The sequence below is a fragment of the Manis javanica genome, chromosome 4, assembly GCF_040802235.1.
Source record: "Manis javanica isolate MJ-LG chromosome 4, MJ_LKY, whole genome shotgun sequence".
NCBI classification, from domain to species: Eukaryota; Metazoa; Chordata; class Mammalia; order Pholidota; family Manidae; genus Manis; species Manis javanica.
Window position 1 is genome coordinate 163,996,734 of NC_133159.1, and position 21,157 is coordinate 164,017,890.

General features: G+C 39.4%; 1 protein-coding gene and 1 long non-coding RNA gene across 2 annotated transcripts in view; one reads left to right on the forward strand and one right to left on the reverse strand.

Moving 5' to 3' along the window:
* The window catches only part of LOC140849250 (serine/threonine-protein kinase TAO1-like), a 177,568-nt gene that overhangs the window by 106,269 nt on the left and 50,142 nt on the right, over nucleotides 1–21,157 (reverse strand). Inside the window, 1 exon segment of the mRNA XM_073236239.1 lies at nucleotides 1,154–1,233. The gene's annotated coding sequence lies outside the window, so the exon portion shown is untranslated.
* On the forward strand, nucleotides 217–21,108 carry LOC140849303 (uncharacterized). Its single transcript, XR_012131046.1, has 2 exons — nucleotides 217–1,251; nucleotides 18,379–21,108. It is a non-coding gene; the product is annotated as an uncharacterized lncRNA (long non-coding RNA).

Consider the following 21,157-nt stretch of genomic DNA (forward strand, 5'->3'; position numbering starts at 1 on the left):
GTGGTTTGCTTTACCAACTTGTCTTTCAACAATTAGGCCAGAGTGCCTTCCTACGATAGCATAGCCACCCTCATCAGTTTCCGCCCATAATTTAAGTGAAAATATCTGCAAGAGTCCAGGCCTGCCCAAAATAGCTGGACACTAGAGCTCCGAGTCATGTGTGACACAGGTCGCTGTGTCAGTTCATCCTGTTTTTGCACAGCTGACGATTACTCACAGTGCCCAGGCACAGTGCGCTACATACAGATGATGCACAGTAACTGTGCTGAATGGAACCCAGTGAAAATTACCAGGTCATCATCAACAACGACTGACCTCCTGACTTTTGCAGGCTTGTATCTGTTTTAAAATTAAGAGACAAACACCTGAGATCACATGTAAGTTCTGACTCACAAATCAAGGGAATAAGTAGAACAGAGGTTAAGTGTGTGACCACCAACTATATGTAGCCTGCAGACAGGTTTTGTTTAGCAACACATTGCTTTTAAATTTTCAATCAATAGCTAATATTTAAAATTTAAGCTATTTCATTAAAAAAAACAAATTTCCAGTTTCTATAGAAAAGTTGGAAGCTATAAGACACTAGACAAGGGCATCTGTTCTCTAGAGCATCAATTTCAATGGGAGGGGTTTTTATCCACTTACTTTCTTCCTTGTCCCCAATACGATCTGAGTTTGCAAGCTATGAGCTATAGAGAATGTGCAAGAAGACTTCTAAGTCCATCTGAGTCTTCTATAATTCTTGAATCACTGTTTCAAAACACGCGATAGCCTTGCAGCATACATGGCACATGGAAATTTTAGTCACTTAGCCCCTGAGCTTTCATTTTTGCCTCAGATAGCAAAATAAACAGACAGCTCACACTTAACTTGGTTTAGCCGTCTCTAAAATGAGAATGTCTCCAGTATTAAAGCACCACCACAAAAATGACAAACCAGCTTCGTGTCCTTTCACTGGCTCCAGGTCAAATGACCTACACAGTTTTTTGCCGTGCTCTGCACAGTTGGGGCAAATAGCAAATGGTATCTCACTGATGTGTTTTAAGGGTGAAATGCTATCATTAGCAAAAACTCTGAATGTTTTTTAAAGTCATCTTCATCTACTTATAACTGTCAGAGTTGTTGGCAAGAAGTTGACTTTGCATTCACTGACCTCTTTGGGGTAGGTGGGCAGAGCTCCTGAACAAGTCCGTGGTCTCTGCAGCTATGCTACTATTCAGGAAGACTGGAGGTCTGTACAGCAGCAGCCAGGTAGGTAAACATGAAGGTGAGAAAGTCTTAAATTACTAAACATGTTTATTCAATCCAAATATAGTCACAGACAAACTACAACAGTATAAAACGAGATTTCCCTTACCAAATTTTAGATTTTAGATGTAATAAAAATCTTTTCTCCATTAGTCAGTTAATTGCTATTGAATCCTGTGTCTTAAATAAAAACATCTAGAGACATTTAAAGGCTTTCTCCTGTCTGGGTCCCAAACAAAAATGTAATGAAACATACTAGGGGTCAAAAGCATTGCTGCAAGTATATTCAGTATCAGTTTATATTATAATCAGCTATATTATAATCAGACTTCAAATAATAGAGACTTTCTTTTTTTAAATGAGGTTAATAGGATCATTCTGAACAGGACTATTTGTGTTACTATCATGTACGATGATAGGGAATATGCAGTGTCTTCATTGTTAAAAAAAATTCCTGCTTGTTAGAAAGTCTGCAGTCAACTTAGCTTTATTGCATGAAATAAGCAGTTTGCACACACAACAATAAAACTGTTTAAGAGAAGAACGTAATAGGCTTAGCAGATGTTGCAATCACAGAACATTCTAGATAAACGGTTTTAAAAGACATTTCCTCAGTTTAGAAACTCTTTGGAAAATCAAATTTAGTTGCTGAATTTATGCACACTCTCTCTGAGGTAGTATTTGGGCCTGTTTTTCTCTAGTAGAAATACAAGACTAAGTTTACAATGAACCAACTTCCAGCAACGGTAGCTCACATTACCCAAGTTCCTGCTTGTGTTACTAACAAAGACATCTTGGTGGTTTCTTCCAAAAATCATCTTTACCATTTGTTTGCTGAAAGCTTTTGGAGAGTTAAACTGTCACTTTCTTAGTTATGAGTGCTTCAACGTTTATTCAACAACCACTAAATGAGGACATAGAGATGGTTCCTGCCTGCAAGAAACTTATGCTTTACCAGGAACACCAAATACGACAAATAAAATACATGCTTGTTGTTATACAGTTTAAGCCATTTCTTGCTAATCTGTAGGGAGTGTAAAAGACTGTGCTGGGTTTATTACGTTCATCCTCTGCTAATAAACAATGCAACGTTCAAAAGGACAAGTTTTTTAAGGCTGATGAATGAAGAAAAGGATTTTAGCTCAAACGAAAGAAAAAAGTGTTACAATTTTAAAATGTGGCTTAATGCAAACTATCTACAGGCAAGCATGGAAATCAGCCAACATTTTAAAGGTACATGCTTCTTTCCTAACAACAAGGTTGGATGATGTGTTTGATTATTTTCATAAATTATAAGTTATTATTTATATGTCTTAGTGTCTCAACTATTAGCTTCGAAAAAGAAAAATATCAAGCCATCTTTCCATCTTAATGCATCCGTTCTCCTTATGACCACTACATGCACTTTACCTAAACATTCATGCTGTATCTGAAACAAGTTTAGGCAGACTTTACTTACTCCAGTCTACCAGTTTGATTCTAATTATTACTCTTACCTAACAAAATGCTTGTTATCATAACATACTCCACTCTAGTTTATTTGTGAGGGAAGTCTTAGAATGGTCATTACCGTTCTTAAATAACAAGACCATTTCTCACATGGAAGTTATTCTTCTGACAGTGGCATAGAATATGTTAATGTTCACACTGCCATAATCAACCACTTGCAATATATATGCAGAAGGGGGCAACCCCTGATATGTCTCAGTGTTCCATCTGTGCTGCCTCAGGCTCAGCCGTGTTTCAGCTCCCAGGCGCAGTGACCCACAGCTATCAAAATATTTACCCCTAAAATAGCTTTGTAATAAGAGTGGAATGTCCTTTTTCATGATTTCCTTTGAGAAATACATATGTATTTAACTGGCAATTCTAAACTTTTGGAGATGATAAATCACGTAAATCTACTTATTAAAAAAAAATCCCTTCATGGTGGTTATGGGTGATGTATTATAATACCTACACAAATACACAATATGTTTAACATGCTTTACATTTTCACCTTTGATGATGGCCCTATCCTCCAGCTATGCCTCAATTGCAGTCCCATCCTGGTTCTCACTGTGAGCTGAACCGTCCCTGATAGATGGTTAGTAAGCCGACAACATTAGGTATGAACCTTCCTCTTCGGTCATCAAAGGCATACCAACACTATACATAGCTAGTGAAAGGTGAAGGGTGACAGAGGATTTTGACCAGATATAAAAGCAAACATCAGTAGTGGAACTGCAATTTACATTACAGAATGAAAAATGAAACAACACCCAAAATAAGCAAAGGGGAAACATCCCTCCTGATTGAAGCAAAAGCATACCCAAATCTACCCAGGTTACAAATAGCCAATCCTCACTGCTGAGGAAAATACCTCTACCATCTGTATACATGGTCACTGCATAATCAGTACCTAAAAACAATGGCTGGTCACTTTGGGTTACCCTGAATGTGAAGGGCAAGGGGAAAGGTCAGTTCCAGCAAGGCTCACACACACACTGCACTTGCCTTTGTTCCTGACTGTTCCCAGGGCCCAGCCGGGGCACCCCCTTTGCTTCACCTGGTCTAGCATTCTGCCTTCAGGGCTTCTTTGCCATCCCCAACTTCCAATCCTTGGAAGAAACCAGACAGGGTGGCAAGGAAACCTGACAGTAGGCCAGGACAGGGCATTCAAGAGCCTCTAACTGGTACCACCCGAGGGCCCCAAAGATTTCTCAGTATCTCCACGGGAATGTGGCACTTGTTCTACATAAATAGGAAGAATTCTCTTAACTTTTTTCTTTTTAACAACACAATAGAAGTAAAATAACAAAATATCCATGCTTACTTCTCTCCAAAACAACGGAGACCACCATCATATAATACAATCAATGAAAATCCAGCAAATATTTGTTGGGCTATATGCACGGCATTGCAAACCCAGACAATTTAAGAGGTCAAATATGTTTAATTTTTGGAGTCCCTCACCCTAACATCGTATCAAACATACTAAAAGCTATACTCATAACCCACACGAAAAATAAGTTTATGGCCAAAACATTTTTGAAAGAATTATTCTATTTTTGTTTTTTAAACTATTTGGCTATGGGTTACTCATTTATGTTTGCTATAATTTCGCAGTAATCACTCCCAAGTTTAACATTTAATGAAGATAACATAGTTAGTTTTATATTTGTTTGCTTAAACACTTATTTTTGATCCTATACTTTTTTTTTTTTTGAGAGGGCATCTCTCATATTTATTGATCAAATGGTTGTTAACAACAATAAAATTCTGTATAGGGGAGTCAATGCTCAATGCACAATCATTAATCCATCTCAAGCCTAATTCTTGTCTGTCTCCGATCCTATACTTCTTTGTGTGTTTCAGCCAATCATTTTTCTTTCAAGATCTCCAACATTTTTGAGGTTTCTGAAAAGTATGATATCATTTGGTCATTGTGCCCCTACTGCCTAATGAATACCCCGGTGGCCTTGACTGTGATACCAAGAGAGAGGCAACTTGAAGGGGAGATGCCTTCCTCAGGAACTGGCAGGAAAGATATTGAGCATCAAGAGCAGGAAACCGAGGTGAGGCAGAGGATGGCTGACAGATCTCACGTGACAGAGGTACAGGTTCGGCCAAACAGCAAACAGGATATCCAACCATTCAGCAATCACTCTGTGTATGCCCATCAAGAGACACAGATGAAAAAAGCACTTTCCTCCCCTCAAGGAATTCATAACCTAGTAGGGGCAACAGGACTTTAATGTAGAATGCAGGGGCACAGTGTGAAACCTGATGTAACAAAGACCTCAAGCACCACAGAAATACAGAGGAGGGAGCTTTCACCAGGGCCACCAAATTGCACAACTGCAGGGGTGTCATTCACACTGTCATCTATGTGAATGGTATTCCCCATAGTTGTGCAGGGTGGTGGTCATGGCTGAAGGGATAATAAAAGGTTTTCCAGAAGAGATGGAATTTGGGCAAGTCTGTGAAAGACCAGATGCTCCTCCAATTATAAGCAGTGTAACCTCCACGAGTGTCCATTTATTCATCTCTAATAGGGATAATAATACCGACTTCATTGAATTATTACGAGAGAACAAAAAGATGTATACAGTATACTATCCATACCAACTCCATCCCTCCTTCCATTTTCCCTCCTTTCTGTACTTGAGCTTCTACCACATCTGGCACTCTACCAGGCACTTTATTTTTTATTTATTTATTTTTTAAAATTCATTTTATTATCATTAATCTTCAATTACATGAAGAACATTATGGTTACTAGACTTCCCCCTTTACCAGGTCCCCCCATACAAACCCCATTACAGTCACTGTCCATCAGCGTAGTAAGATGCTGTAGACTCGCTATTTTCTTCTCTGAGTTGCACATCCCTCCCTATGCCCCCCCTCACATTATACATGCTAATCGTAAGGCCCCCCTTTTTTTTCCTTGCCCTTATCCCTCCCTTCCCTCCCCTCCTGCCCAGTCCCTTTCCCTTTGGCAGCCATTAGTTCCCTCTTGGGTTCTGTGAGTCTGCTGCTGTTTTGTTCCTTCAGTTTTTCTTTGTTCTTATACTCCACATATGAGTGAAATCATTTGGTACTTGTCTTTCTCCACCTGGCTTATTTCACTGAGCGTAGTACCCTCTAGCTCCATCCATGTTGTCTACCAGGCACTTTATATATGAGGGACGATACACACAGTTTGTCTTCATGAAATGTACAGTAAAATGACGCTACTCTATTACTAATTATTCTACAGAGAGTGGTAGGAGGAAGGTGGGTCAACTAAAAGCATAAGCAAACAATTAAGTCATCCACTTTTTCAGGAGAAAGAAAGAGGGTTTCAGGGTGTTAATAACTCTGCTGGTGGTAGGACTGAGAGAGAAGCAAGAGACAACTGCTCAGCAACAGCAAGTTAGGGGGTACAGCAGAGTGGCAAATAAGTGTTATCTACTATCTTAATTCTCATCAACTGATTACCTGGAAGGCTGTGAATGAACTCATGACTGTCCGTATTCACGATGGGCACTGCAGAGGCTTGGGGTGCGATGTGAGTGGTAAACCAGGCATTCTTTGTCTAAATGATATTATGTTGCCTGTCTTTGTAAAAAGCCATGTCTGGAAGATCTGTGTCATTTCTTCAGCAGAGATCTAGAGCACTAGAGCAGGCAGGAGACCCAGGAGGGAGGGGGGTAGACTGCTGGTCAACTGCTGGCACAGTACCAGGCCAAGAGATCAAAGGAATACAGGTTTGTGGTGCCTGCTGTAATGAATTGGTTTGGTATGGAATTCATACTGGGCTGAGTCACCAAAATGGAGCCAATGGATTGGAAAAGTGAAAGAGACCGAGTTTTGGAGGCAGAGAGTCTTGTGTTCAAATTCCAGCTCTTCCAATTACTAACTTCTTATGGCACTTCATCTTTCTGAACCTTAGATTCTCTTGATAAAACATGTGGATGTTAATACTTACCCCATAGGGTTACGGGAATGGTTAAAACACACTGTGCAGCACCTAAAATACACTGGAAGTTCAACAAATAATACTTCTGTTTTCTGAAGGGACTGGAGAGCCATACATAGAAAATTCTATAAGGAGTGAAACTCTACTGATGGAGTTCATAGCTCACTGGGGAAAGGTAATTTTTAACCAAAAGTTTTAATGTAAGATGACAAGTGGAGGCAAGAATTAGGTACAAACGACATGGGATCAGAAAACGGGATGGGAGAGAAATCAAGGGAAGTTTCACAAAAGTTGCTTCAAAGGACATCAATTTTTTTCCAAATGGAGTGAAAGAAAGACATTATTCTATGAAGAAGTAAGAGTAGGTAGAAGAGATGAGAGGTGTGAAGTGTTTTAGGGGCTTTTCAGCTGAGATGTCAAACTCATACAAGACAAAAAGCAAGAAAGAAGATGGGAAAAAGGAATGAGTCATGTGCTGAAGCCAGTGAGCATAACTTATTGTTTGTTGTATTATTATTATCATTATTTTTTATTTTGGTATCATTAATCTACAATTACATGAAGAACATTATGTTTACTAGGCTTCCCCCTTCACCAAGTCCCCCCCACATACCCCTTCACAGTCACTGTCCATCAGCATAGCAAGATGCTGTAAAATCACTACTTGTCTGCTCTGTGTTGCACAGCCCTCCCCGTGCCCCCCTCGCACTATACATGCTAATCGTAATGCCCTCTTTCTTTTTCCCCACCCTTATCCCTCCCTTCCCACCCATCCTCCCCAGTCCCTTTCCCTTTGGTAACTGTTAGTCCATTCTTGGGTTCTGTGATTCTGCTGCTATTTTGTTCCTTCAGTTTTCATTTGTTCTTATACTCCACTTATGAGTGCAATCATTTGGTCCTTGTCTTTCTCTGCCTGGCTTATGTCACTGAGCATAATACCCTCTACCTCCATCCATGTTGTTGCGAATGGTAGGATCTGTTTTTTCCTTATGGCTGAGTAACATTCCATTGTGTATATGTACCACATCTTTATCCATTCATCTACTGAGGGACATTTAGGTTGCTTCCATATCTTGGCTATTGTAAACAGTGCAGCAATAAACATAGGGGTGCATCTGTCTTTTTCAAACTGGAGTGCTGCATTCTTAGGGTAAATTCCTAGAAGTGGAATTCCTGGGTCAAACTGTATTATTATTTTTATTATCTTCAGATTGGCCCAAAATTTCAAGACCAATCAAGAACAAATAGATTAATACACTAGAATTCTAACCTTAGTGAAACTAAAGATGCATTTATCCTGCATAGAAAACAACCTAATTGGCAAATAAATAGCGTAGAATTGGAAATGTCATGGCCCATATGAAAAACACCTGCCCAACTGAAAACTGGTATGTGACATCCAGTTAAATGAGAGAAGAGCTTGACAACTCAGAAAGCAACTAGTTTTTGAAAGCTAGTATTGTCTTTTAAAAATTCAGTGACAGAAAAATAAAATCACTAAACTGACAGGAATTACAATGAAATTAATACAAGGAAATGTCATTTAATTTTAAAGGGTCCTATTTTGCTCATTTACTTTGGGACTCCTTATTTTAAATAAGTTAAAACTTTTTTTGTTTTATTTTATTATTTTGCTGTTTTAAAATCCTGAGTGCTTGAAGCTTTCATTTGTGTTTGGGATCTCCAATCCACCACACAGTATGTGTTGCACTTCACCTGTACAAAGGGGGTGGGTGGGGAGCAGGTACAGAGCAGATAGGCCTTAACACAGTCTGAGAGGTCCTTATCTCAGGAGCACTGGAAGGCCTCTGAGAATGAAATCATCAATGAGGTGAATCATCGGCAACACATTCCACCTTGCAAAAGGAGACGCACCTGAACTCAGCGTGAATTGTGCTGAAGAGGGCAGAAGAGGTACCTAGCGGGACTGCTTTACAAAACCGAGGCACCCACTAACTCCGGGTTTCTCATCAGGAGCAGCAGATTATCAAGGAATGATCACATTCCTAAAACTCTCACACTGACCATCCAGCGACCCCATGTCCCACGTACAGAAACAAAGTCATGGGAAAGATACCAGCTGACCCAACCTGCCATCTGAGCCAGGAATGGGGTCAGAATTTAAAAACCAGTTTCCAACTTCACCATTCATTTCTTAGCTCACCCTACTAAACTGAAAGATACAGTTCAGAGGATCATCTGATAAATCATGATCATACTGTGGTATAAATAAAGAATTAAATAAAAACCAATTGTAACCTCAAATGTGCCCATAAATTGTAAGTTGGATAGGTAGTTTTGAATAACACTTTCCAATTCTTTTGAATTAAAATAAAATTTAAGATGTTGTAGGAAGGCAGTTCAAACAAAAGCTAATTTTGTTTAATGAACTAACCAGGAAGGCATTGTGAAAGTACTGTGCAACTAAATGCTTAGCTAATTACTGTGAGATCAAATAACTGTTACCATAGTTACTGGACACTGTTTTCCATAATAACTTTTATCACTTCAATAAATCTTTGTGATGCAAGAAATATAAAAAGTTTACTGTAACATGACTATAATGTTTTGGAAGGCACACACTGATGACTGACCTACTGAAATTACCTTCCCATATTTGTCAGTGAACAAGGGGTGATACTGTATCTAGTTGACTCAATATCAGAATGTTTCACTGGCTTCTTTTATAGACTGTAATTCCTCAAAAGTTGAATCTACCTGGTCCTGTCATTCAATGGAAAAAATCAGAGTGCACCCTCAGTGTTATATCTTCTCTTTGAATGAGAATAAAAATAACAGCAACTATTTATGAAGCAATAATTGTCGGGTTCCACACTAGGAAGCTGACATACATCATCATCTAATCCCTCCCACACTGTTATAGCCCAATGTCATTTCAGTTCCCTCTTGGGAGTGATTTCAAATCAGGTCTCTACAGCTCCAAAGTCAGTTCTCTTTCCATTATACCACAGAGCCTTATAACACAAAAGAGACAATTTCACTAACCGCTTTCTTGCTGCTAGTTTACAGAGTTAAAAGTTATACCAAACTGCCACTGAAGTCTCCCTGACATAATGACTGACTGCTCTGCTGGCGGAAATGATATCATCGCTCCACTGGAAAATGGGCATTCATTCCCTGGATATACTGGAGTGGAGACTTGGTTATACTGCTAGGGTTATATTACTATTCCTGGCTCCACCTGCTCCCCATCCACATATGCAGGGCTTAGTCATTTGGGCACTTTCACTCATATCCTGCTTGCCCTTTTCGAGACCTAAATGCAGAGATTTTTGAGTAAGTGAAATGGTGAAATGGTCTAATAAGTTAAGACTAACAATAAACTTGTAGTATGAGTGTGATAAGAAAAAGGAAACTGCATATTCCAAATCCGGTTCTGTCAGTGTGAGGCTGGATAGCCTTGGGCAAGTCACTGATGATCTCTCTGGGTTTTCCCATCTGAATAATGGGGCAATAATCTCCACCTACTAACTCACAGGGATATTAGGTAGATAAGTTATTTAATGTCGTTGAGTTCTTTGAAGATACAAAGTACTAAGCATTACAATCATTATCAAGGTGAAATGAAAACCATACATATGATTACAGTTATTAAAAAGAATAAAAGGGCGGAGCCAGGATGGCGGAGTGAGTACAGCAGTGGAAATCTCCTCCCCAAAACACATAGATCTATGAAAATATAACAAAGAAAACTACTCCTAAAATAGAGACCAGAGGACACAGGACAACATCCAGACCACATACACACCTGCAAGAACCCAGCGCCTTGCGAAGGGGGACGGGAAGGCCACAAACCAAAAAGAAGGGAAGCTCTTCCAGCAGTCACTCGTACCAGCTCTGCAAACTATCTCTATCACCATGAAAAGGCAAAACTACAGGCAGACAAAGATCACAGAGACAACACCTGAGAAGGAGACAGACCTAACCAGTCCTCCTGAAAAAGAATTCAAAATAAAAATCATGAACATGCTGACAGAGATGCAGAGAAAAATGCAAGAGCAATGGGATGAGATGCAGAGAAAAATGCAAGAGCAAAGGGATGAAGTCTGGAGGGAGATCACAGATGTCAGGAAGGAGATCACAGAAGTGAAACAATCCCTGGAAGGATTTATAAGCAGAATGGATAAGATGCAAGAGGCCATTGAAGGAATAGAAGCCAGAGAACAGGAACATATAGAAGCTGACATAGAGAGAGATAAAAGGATCTCCAAGAATGAAACAACACTAAGAGAACTATGTGACCAATCCAAAAGGAATAATATTCGTATGATAGGGGTACCAGAAGAAGAAGAAAGAGGAAAAGGGATAGAAAGTCTCTTTGAAGAAATAATTGCTGAAAACTTCCCCAAACTGGGGGAGGAAATAATTGAACAGACCATGGAATTACACAGAACCCCCAACAGAAAGGATCCAAGGAGGACAACACCAAGACACATAGTAATTAAAATGGCAAGGATCAAGGACAAGGAAAGAGTTTTAAAGGCAGCTAGAGAGAAAAAGGTCACCTATAAAGGAAAACCCATCAGGCTAACATCAGACTTCTCGACAGAAACCCTACAGGCCAGAAGAGAATGGCATGATATACTTAATGCAATGAAACAGAAGGGCCTTGAACCAAGGATACTGTATCCAGCATGACTATCATTTAAATATGATGGCGGGATTAAACAATTCCCAGACAAGCAAAAGCTGAGGGAATTTGCTTCCCACAAACCACCTCTACAGGGCATCCTACAGGGACTGCTCTAGATGGGAGAACCCCTAAAAAGAGCACAGAACAAAACACACAACATATGAAGAATGGAGGAGGAGGAATAAGAAGGGAGAGAAGAAAAGAATCTCCAGACAGTGTATATAACAGCTCAATAAGCGAGCTAAGTTAGGCAGTAAGATACTAAAGAAGCTAAACTTGAACCTTTGGTAACCACGAATCTAAAGCCTGCAATGCAATAAGTACATATCTCTCAATAGTCACTCTAAATGTAAATGGACTTAATGCACCAATCAAAAGACACAGAGCAATAGAATGGATATAAAAGCAAGACCCATCTATATGCTGCTTCCAAGAAACTCACCTTAAACCCAAAGATAAGCATAGACTAAAAGTCAAGGGATGGAAAAATATATTTCAGGCAAACAACAGTGAGAAGAAAGCAGGGGTTGCAGTACTAATATCAGACAAAATAGACTTCAAAACAAAGAAAGTAACAAGAGATAAAGAAGGATGCTACATAGTGATAAAGGGCTCAGTCCAACAAGAGAATATAACCATTCTAAATATATATGCACCCAATACAGGAGCACCAGCATATGTGAAGCAAATACTAACAAAACTAAAGAGGGAAATAGACTGCAATGCATTCATTTTAGGATACATCAACACACCACTCACCCCGAAGGATAGATCCACCAGGCAGAAAATAAGTAAGGACACACAGGCACTGAACAACACACTAGAACAGATGGACCTAATAGACATCTATAGAACTCTACATCCAAAAGCAACAGGATATACATTCTTCTCAAGTGCACATGGAACATTCTCCAGAATAGACCACATACTAGCTCACAAAAAGAGCCTCAATAAACTCCAAAATATTGAAATTCTACCAACCAATTTTTCAGACCACAAAGGTATAAAAGTAGAAATAAATTCTACAAAGAAAACAAAAAGGCTCACAAACACATGGAGGCTTAACAACATGCTACTAATAATAATCAATGGATCAATGAACAAATCAAAATAGAGATCAAGGAATATATAGAAACAAATGACAACAACAACACTAAGCCCCAACTTCAGTGGGATGCAGCGAAAGCAGTCTTAAGAGGAAAGTATATAGCGATCCAGGCACACTTGAAGAAGGAAGAACAATCCCAAATGAATAGTCTAACATCACAATTATCAAAACTGGAAAAAGAAAAACAAATGAGGCCTAAACTCAGCAGAAGGGGGGACATAATAAAGATCAGAGAAGAAATAAACAAAATTGAGAAGAATAAACAATAACAAAAATCAACGAAACCAAGAGCTGGTTCTTCGAGAAAATAAACAAAATAGATAAGCCTCTAGCCCAACTTATTAAGAGAAAAATAGAATCAACCCAAATCAACATAATCAGAAATGAGAATGGAAAAATCACGACAGACACCACAGAAATACAAAGAATTATTAAAGACTACTATGAAAACCTACATGCCAACAAGCTGGAAAACCTAGTAGAAATGGACAACTTCCTAGAAAAATAAAACCTCCCAAGACTGACCAAGGAAGAAACACAAAAGTTAAACAAACCAATTACAAGCAAAGAAATTGAAACAGTAATCAAAAAACTACCCAAGAACAAAACCCCGGGGCCGGACGGATTTACCTCGGAATTTTATCAGACACACAGAGAAGACATAATACCCATTCTCCTTAAAGTGTTCCAAAAAATAGAAGAAGAGGGAATACTCTCAAACTCATTCTATGAAGCCAACATCACCCTAATACCAAAACCAGGCAAAGACCCCACCAAAAAAGAAAATTAGAGAGCAATATCCCTGATGAATGTAGATGCAAAAATACTCAATAAAATATTAGCAAACAGAATTCTACAGTATATCAAAAGGATCATACACCATGACCAAGTGGGGTTCATCCCAGGGATGCAAGGATGGTACAACATTCGAAAATCCATCAACATCATCCACCACATCAACAAAAAGAAAGACAAAAACCACATGATCATCTCCATAGATGCTGAAAAAGCATTTGACAAAATTCAACATCCATTCATGATAAAAACTCTCTGCAAAATGGGAATAGAGGGCAAGTACCTCAACATAATAAAGGCCATATATGATAAACCCACAGCCAGCATTATACTGAACAGCGAGAAGCTGAAAGCATTTCCTCTGAGATCGGGAACCAGACAGGGATGCCCACTCTCCCCACTGTTATTTAACATAGTACTGGAGGTCCTAGCCATGGCAATCAGACAAAACAAAGAAATACAAGGAATCCAGATTGGTAAAGAAGAAGTTAAACTGTCACTATTTGCAGATGATATGATACTGTACATAAAACACCCTAAAGACTCCACTCCAAAACTACTAGAACTGATATCGGAATACAGCAAATTTGCAGGATACAAAATTAACACACAGAAATCTGTAGCTTTCCTATACACTAACAATGAACCAATAGAAAGAGAAATCAGGAAAACAATTCCATTCACCATTGCATCAAAAAGAATAAAATACCTAGGAATAAACCTAACCAAAGAAGTGAAAGACTTATACTCTGATAACTACAAGTCACTCTTAAGAGAAATTAAAGGGGACACTAGTAAATGGAAACTCATCCCATGCTCATGGCTAGGAAGAATTAATATCGTCAAAATGGCCATCCTGCCCAAAGCAATATACAGATTTGATGCAATCCCTCTCAAATTACCAGCAAAATTCTTCAATAAATTGGAACAAATAATTCAAAAATTCATATGAAAACACCAAAGACCCCGAATAGCCAAAGCAATCCTGAAAAAGAGGAATAAAGCAGGGGGGATCTCACTCCCCAACTTCAAGCTCTACTACAAAGCCATAGTAATCAAGACAATTTGGTACTGGCACAAGAACAGAGCCACAGACCAGTGGAACAGATTAGAGACTCCAGAAATTAACCCAAACATATATGGTCAATTAATATTTGATAAAGGAGCCATGGACATACAATGGCAAAATGACAGTCTCTTCAACAGATGGTGCTGGCAAAACTGGACAGCTACATGTAGGAGAATGAAACTGGACCATTGTCTAACCCCATATACAAAGGTAAACTCAAAATGGATCAAAGACCTGAATGTAAGTCATGAAACCATTAAACTCTTGGAAAAAAACATAGGCAAAAACCTCTTAGACATAAACATGAGTGACCTCTTCTTGAACATATCTCCCGGGGCAAGGAAAACAACAGCAAAAATGAGCAAGTGGGACTACATTAAGCTGAAAAGCTTCTGTACAGCGAAAGACACCATCAACAGAACAAAAAGGAACCCTACAGTATGGGAGAATATATTTGAAAATGACAGATCCGATAAAGGCTTGACATCCAGAATATATAAAGAGCTCACACGCCTCAACAAACAAAAAACAAATAACCCAATTAAAAAATGGGCAGAGGAACTGAACAGACAGTTCTCTAAAAAAGAAATACAGATGGCCAACAGACACATGAAAAGATGCTCCACATCGCTAATTATCAGAGAAATGCAAATTAAAACTACAATGTGGTATCACCTCACACCAGTAAGGATGGCTGCCATCCAAAAGACAAACAACAACAAATGTTGGCAAGGCTGTGGAGAAAGGGGAACCCTCCTACACTGCTGGTGGGAATGTAAATTAGTTCAACCATTGTGGAAAGCAGTATGGAGGTTCATCAAAATGCTCAAAACAGATCTACCATTTGACCCAGGAATTCCACTCCTAGGAATTTACCCTAAGAACGCAGCAATCAAGTTTGAGAAAGACAGATGCACCCCTATGTTTATCGCAGCACTATTTACAATAGCCAAGAATTGGAAGCAACCTAAATGTCCATCGGTAGAGGAATGGATAAAGAAGATGTGGTACATATACACAATGGAATACTACTCAGCCATAAGAAGTGGAAAAATCCAACCATTTGCAGCAACATGGATGGAGCTGGAGAGTATTATGCTCAGTGAAATAAGCCAAGCGGAGAAAGAGAAATACCAAATGATTTCACTCATCTGAGGAGTATAAGAACAAAGGAAAAACTGAAGGAACAAAACAGCAGCGGAATTACAGAACCCAAAAATGGACTAACAGGTACCAAAGGGAAAGGAACTGGGGAGGATGGGTGGGCAGGGAGGGATAAGGGGGGGAAGAAGAAGAGGGGTATTAAGATTAGCATTCATGGGGGGGGAGGGATAAAGGGGAGGGTGGGCTGTACAACAAAGAGAGGACAAGTAGTGATTCTACAACATTTTGCTACGCTGATGGACAGTAACCGTAATGTGGTTGTTAGGGGGGACCTGATATAGGGGAGAGCATAGTAAACATAGTATTCTTCATGTAAGTGTAGACTAAAAATTAAAAAAAAAAAAGAAAGAAAGAAAGAAAGAAAAGGGGGATTACTCCTTGACAGGATAAAACTATTGGTAAATCAAAGATCAACACATGCTTTAAATATCCTTAATGTTGATCACTTAAAGGGTGTCAGATGATCAGCTATGGAGGTACTCTTTTCTGATAATATTCCTTTCTCTTAATAAAAAAAAAAAAAGCAGTTCCTGTGTGCTGACCTCCAATGAGTTCTGCACAGTGGTATAGAGGGCATGTCAAAGTGTGGGCAAAGGGTCTGTTTGTTTCTATGCAGAAGATCAAGGCCTAGCTTGGCTACCCAGAAAATGAACTAAGATACGATATGAGGAGGAGCTTCCGGCATCAGCACTCTCTGGAGGACTCGTGCCGGGGGATGATCATCAAAAAGCCTCCACAGGGATCTGAGCAATGCTGCGGTTGTGGCTGCATCCACCCCACCGTCTCCTGGACTTGCCATTGGAATAAGGAGGAAGATGTCTAGGCTGGCATGTGCATACAGTGAGACAACGAATTTGACCGGATCTGTACTGTTGGAACTCAACCAGGAGTTGGGAGGGGTGCAAGGTGTAGCACTCCAAAATCTTATGACTATAGACTATCTATGGTTAAAAGAACATATGGGATGTGAACAGATACCAGAAATGGGCTGCTTTAATTTGTCTGATTTCTCTCAGACTGTTCAAGTACATTTGGACAATATCCATCATATCATAAACAAATTTTCACAAATGCCTAGGGTGCCTAAATGGTTTTCTTGGCTTCACTGGAGATGGATGGTAATTATAGATTTGCTTTGTTTATGTCACCGTATTCCTATTATGTTAATATGTGAGCGCAAATTAGTTGGTAGTTTAAAACCTATACATGCTTAAGTTACTCTACAAGAAGATATGTCAAAAAAATAATCAATCCTCCCATGTTTTCCTCCATATGCTACCTCTATAGCTTTTCTTCTTCCTTCCTAATTACAACCCTTAAATAGAATTCGTGCCTCATATCGAATTTACCGAGTATCATAATTCCTCCAGGTGGTAAAGAAACCTCGAGACAAGTGCTGGGCATAGAAGCCACAGGGCATAAATCTGCCAAGTAAAAAGCTAACCTTTTCAAACAATATGGCTTCTCTCTCACTTACCAACTTTACATTTCCCTGTATGGCCCCGGAAGATGGCTGGTTAGCCAGAGACGGGTAAGATTCCTCAAGGGAGGAACAACCTAAGACAGGCACAGTCGCATGGGGGCCATCAGGTGAGAATTTGGGGATCAACAGAGGTGAGGCTCAGAACCTCACCCCCCCTGCTTTGAGAGAAATCTTCTGCATCCGTGGATGTCTTGCTGCCCTTGTCTAGCCTGGATTAATACTTAGTCCATAGGCACACACCTGATCATCTGATCATCTACATTTGCCCTCTTACAGCACTAAACTATGTTTTCTACCTTTATCTTGCATCTACCTACCACTTCAGCATTTTATTAAAAATAAAAATAATAATAATAATAGAGGGAGAAATGTGGGATCAACATATAAATCAAGTACAAAAATCAAATGAATATTCATATTTGACCTGATTGTTTATGGGTCATAATGCGTGATCAAAACCGAAAGTTTCTGTGATGAATGCCCTTGTACTGTTCACCATGTAAGAATTTATTCACTATGTAAGAATTCGTTCACCATGTAAGAACTTGTTCGTTATGCTTCAGAAGATTGGAGACTGACGAGAATTAGGCTTGAGATGGATTAATGATTGTACATTGAGCATTGACCCCCCTATACTGAATTTTATTGTTGTTAACAACCATTTGATCAATAAATATGAGAGATGCCCTCTAAAAAAAAAAAAAAAGTATGACAGAAAACCACTATCAAAAGGGTGTCCTACTGTAGTGAAAGCAAGCATACATCCTCCAAAATCCTGAGGTAGGAACCTTAAGGCTCCCAGCAATGAAACTGGATTCATATCTATTCAGCACTGTTCCAAAGGTCTCAGTTTCAAGAGGTCAAAAGCCATTTCATCGTTGGCCTCAAAAATGAACTGGCAGGAGTCATGTCAAAGACTGAATCAGCCTTGGATGACTCGGCAGCTATAATCTTGCTCAGTTGAGAGATAACCAAAGGCTGACACCTCTGTCTTTTGTCCCGCCATTACCTGGGCATAGAAGCCGCAAACTTGTCCTTGACTCTCCTCTTAGTTCCTCCTGTTCCTTCCATTCAGTTGGTGCCTGCTGCCTCCCAAATAGCTCTGTATTCAGCACCCCCTCTCCCAGCCCATGTAGAAAGGACCTTCAGTAAGACCTTCCCCACTTACCACAATTTCTAGAATAGTCATATAACTGTCTTCCTGCCTCCAACTTTCCCTCCCCCTTAAATCTGTTATCCTACCCAGAATGTAACCAAATGCTTATCATGACTTGCTTCTGCTTAGAATAATTCAATGGACACCATTGCTTTCAGGATAAAATTAGGATTCTTTAGCAAGTAATGTAAGGATTTACATAAACTGTAAATACTGTCTCCAATTTCATTTGTCACCTCTCCCTTTATCATATTCTAGTCACACTCTCTCTTATAATTTCCTGTGCTCACTGCTACTACGTCTTCTACACTGCATTGAGACTGTCACTACTTGTGAAGATACTAGTCTTGAAGAATCCTATGGGCAGTGACTGGTCTTCTTCAGCCTGGAGTAAGTATGTATGTACTCAATCAATGTTAAATGAATGCCTGAATGAATGAACAAAGGCTTCCAGAGGACATGTTAGCCAGTTATGCTCAATGCTCTCAGCTGGGTGAAGGGCTCTTGAGCAATTCACTAATTAATTTGATTGATGTTTTAACTATGAGGAGGATGATAACTGATGCAGGATATCTTGTTACTAAGACTTGAGTGAACTAAGTTATCCTTTGTAATACAGACCTAAATGATTTAACTGTGCCTCTAAGATTTTAGATTCAGTCAGATCCCATGAACTATTGCCAAGAAGCAAACACTCAAAGTATAAAACAAGAGTGTTAATGATTTTTAAGAAAGCTGTGATCTTGGGATGTTCACATCAGAATCCCTGCTGTAAAAAACCTCTCTTTATCAAAGTCATGACAGCGACAGGAAATAAATCAATCAAGCAGTGAGTGGCATACAGAGGAGTATCATTCTAAAGTGGTAAGGTTTTCTTGGCTCCACAGATAAGAGAAAAAGTGAAGGACAAACAGCATTTTACTCCCTTGCTCTGGAATGCTACTGGACACATAAAGCCAGATCGGCCATATATGAATCAGCTTCTCCCACTTAAAGTCAAAGAGACAAATCTCATTTTGGGGAATGAGTGAAGACAGTCATATACAAGATTGTATTTTATGGAAATAAAAAAAAGAATTATGAAACATAAAGTACATTAAACATAAGACATGCTCTCTTCCCCAATTTCTGCGAATTGTAGAAGTCTTTGAAATTGATAAAACCTGAGAGATTTAAATATCTATTAGTCAATTAGTCATCCAGGAAAAATATCTATCAAGTTAACTTCATTTAAAGTTCACCCACTGGTCACCCAATAGAATCACCTCTTATTTTACTGTCCCTTTTTTTTAATTAAGGTATCATTGATATACACTCTTATGAAGGTTTCACATGAGCAAGATTGTAGTTACTATATCAGTAAATATAAGATACCCTTATTATCAAGTCCCCCCCATACATTGAAGTCACTGTCCATCACCATAGTAAGATGCCACAGAGTCACTACTTGTCTTCTCTGTGCTACGCTGTCTTCCCTGTGACCCCACACACACCATGTGTACCAATCATAATACCCCCTCAATTCCCTTCTCCCTCTCTCCTCACCCACCTTCCCTCACCCCTCCTCTTCAGTAACCTTTAGTCCCTTCTTGGGTTCTGTGAGTCTGCTGCTGTTTTGTTCCTTCACTTTTGCTTCGTTGTCACACTCCACAAATGAGGGAAATCATTTGGTGCTTGTCTTTCTCCACCTGGCTTATTCACTGAGCATAATACCCTCTACCTCCATCCATGTAGTTGCAAATGGTAGGATTTGTTTTCTTCTTACAGCTGAAAAATATTCCAGTGTGTATATGTGCCTCATCTTCTATATCCATTCATCTACTGATGGACAGTTAGGTTGCTTCATGTCTTGGTTATTGTAAACAGTGCTGTGATAAACATAGGGGTGCATCTGTCTTTTTGAATCTCAGATCTTGTTCTCTTTGGGTAAACTCCTAGGAGTGGAATTCCTGGGTCAAATGGTATTTCTATTTTTAGTTTTTTAAGGAACCTCCATATTGCTTTCCACAATGACTGAACTAGTTTACATTCCCACCAACAGTGTAGGAGGGTTCCCCTTTCTCTGTATTCTCGCCACTATTTGTTGTTCCTTGTTTTTTGGTTGTTGGCCATCCTAACTGGTGTGAGGTGATATCTCATTGTGGTTTTAATTTGCATTTCTCTGACAATCAGCGATGTGGAGCATTGTAGGCCACCTGAATTTCTTTTCTGGAGCAGTGTCTGTTCGTGTCTTCCGCCCATTTTTTAATCAAGTTATTTGCTTTTTGGGTGTTGAGGCATGTCGGGTATGTCATTTACAAATATATTCTCCCCCACTAGCTTCCTACTTGTTGACACTCTTCCTCCTCCTGGATCTCAATTTTTACTATCTAAGCTCAAGTCTACTTCTGTGACCATTCATTAGTCTGTATCTGCAGGCCCTGACACTGCTGGCCATATCATTTTTCCTGAAATTAGTTCCGCCTGTGGCTTTTATATTCCTATGGGATCTTACATCTCCTCCACCCCAGACTATTCTTCCCTTGATGGTTCTTCCTCTTTCTAGACAATGGACCTGTGTCCAACTCAGACATTTGTGTTATTCCTGCTCAGGCTTCAACATTACATCTGGATATAGAACTTTGAGACTATTCATTTTTGGCTTTGATCTTTCTCCCAGGTCCAAGTTTGCATCCCCCACCACCTAAGGGATATTTTAGTTGCTCATCACACAATTTCTTCAAAGAAAACATGTTTGCAACCGCATGTAATATCTTTTCCTTCCCTCTCCAAACAGTTTCCTTAGTGTTTTTCTACAATCGATTGACTGTTCTCTAGGGCACTCCTGATGAAACCCTTTTGCCTCTTCCTCCTTCTAACAACCAGTATAAGCCTCAGTGACTAGTGCCAAATTCCTCTACCACATATCTTACAGCCGTCCTTTCCTTGTATTTCTAATTTAGCAAATCAAAAACACTGCCAAAATACTTAATAGTTTTAACACAAAAATCAGTACTCTCCCTTCTCTTTCCTTTAGAATGCCGCCAGCTTAAATTTT